The sequence below is a fragment of the Eurypyga helias genome, unplaced genomic scaffold (genome assembly GCF_000690775.1).
Source record: "Eurypyga helias isolate BGI_N326 unplaced genomic scaffold, ASM69077v1 scaffold22046, whole genome shotgun sequence".
Taxonomy (NCBI): domain Eukaryota; kingdom Metazoa; phylum Chordata; class Aves; order Eurypygiformes; family Eurypygidae; genus Eurypyga; species Eurypyga helias.
In genome coordinates this window covers 1-1,917 of record NW_010255105.1, presented here as the reverse complement: position 1 = coordinate 1,917, position 1,917 = coordinate 1, and positions in this window count along the sequence as shown.

Genomic DNA, 1,917 nt, shown 5'->3' with positions numbered 1-1,917 from the left:
CCACAGTGGAGCCATTAGCAATAAAATGACACACTCCCACCCTGCGATGCTGGGGAGCCCTCAGGACCCTCTGCCTGCAGGGTGCATCACCACACGGTGCTGGCAGTGTGGGGTGACCCATGGGTGACCCTGGCTTTGCCCTCAGGCTGGCTTTGCCCACAGTGCTGGCCAGACCCACCATGGCCTCCCCACTCCACATCCCCCCACCCCCAGTATCTTGCCTGCGCACTGAGCGGGGCGTCTCTCAAGGGCTTGGCTCCCCCCGCGCTGCAGGGCCCCCTCCGGCCACTGGCTCCTGGTGGATCCAGCCTCTCATGCTCAGCATGGAGAGCCGCACCGTTATGTAGCCACACCGCTGGCCACCCAGCCTCTGCTGCCATCCCTGGCCCACCCCGTGGGCAGCAGAGCGCGGTGCCTCCTGCACCCAGGGTAAAGGAGCCCCCGGCTCTGGTGATGGGTGCTCAGGTCTTTGCGGGTGGTCCATGGGGGACCTGGGCAGGGACATGTGGTGGACCCACCGCGTGCCACCATCTGGGTGAGCAGAACCAGCCCACCGGGAGCAAGCCCCACCTCGTTCCCCAAAAGCACTTGTCCCCCCAGACTGCATCCCTGCTCCCCAGCGAGAGGCATAGGGGTCCTGGGGGTCCCAGCGTGTGTATGAGGGCTTTTGGCCCTGACACCTGCACCCTGCCCAGCCCCTCCTATATTGAATGGCCACCCCAAAACACCAGTGTCCCTCTTTGTCCCCCACTTTCTTCTGCCGTGTGCTTCCTTCTCGGTGTGACTCTGAAAGCTACGTAGCTCCTTTTTACTGTAGACACCACTGCAATCTCTTGTTTTCTCAGCGTGTCCTTTCAGATGAGATATATAAAAATACCTATACATAATACATATAAGGATTTGTCTGGTCCCTGACCTTTTTGAGTCCGTTCCCCCTTGCATTCTTGTCCAAGCAGTGCTGTTCCCCTGGAGGTGGTCTGGCCATGCTCACCTTTGGTTCCTCACCTTGGGTCTGTTGGTCAGTTTAGCTTTCCCTGGTGGTTTGTTCTTCTGATTTTTGTTGGTTTTCATTTTTCCCTGGTCACAGTGTAATTTAACATGTTTTCCTGTCTGAGCGCAACCTGGTTTTGTCACTGTGGCGTCAAGGCCACAGCACTCACGAGACCGCAATATGTAAGCCGGATTCAAGTAACCTGTTGCTGTAGAGAGGATTTACTGTGTTGGAAAAAACCCAACAAACTAATAAAGACATTAAGAACCCGCTGTGCTCTTTTCAACATGCTGCAGGGAAACGGGTGCGAGCTCATCCTGGGCCTCCCTGCAGAGATCTGGCAGGCAGGGAGGACAAGGGGGACACCTTGGCCACCAACCTGCTGGGAGAGCAGGACCAGGGTGGCCATAGAGGAGGGCCCGGACTGCTGGGTTCACTGGAGAGGAGCCATAGGGTGCTTTGGCTTCAAGGCAGCCATAGACAGACTGTCCATTATGTTGGGAGTGGATAGAGGCTGGAAAGGGGCCGCTGAGGCCCAATGACATTGGAGCCAAGGAGTGCACTGGGGAAGGAGACACCCGTAGCTGTGTAACTGTTGAGGAGCAGGGTCCTCGGGAGATCCAGCCTCCACTGTCCACCTCCAGGACTCCAGGCTCCCTGTTTGTCTCCCCATCGAGGTCTGAATATCCCAGGCCACAGCCCTTTCCAAATGCATGAAGCCCTCCCTGGGAAAGAGGAGTCCTCCCTGCATGCTAGCCCTCATCCTTGCTGCACTGTGTCAGTGGCTGCCTCATACTGGAGTGCTCCAGACTGGTCCCAGAACCTGAAGAATGTCTCAGGGCCAAAGCATGGAGAAGACATGCACACACATGGCAAACACAACCCCAGGACATGCGGACACCCAGCCACGGCTAACTCTTCTGTTA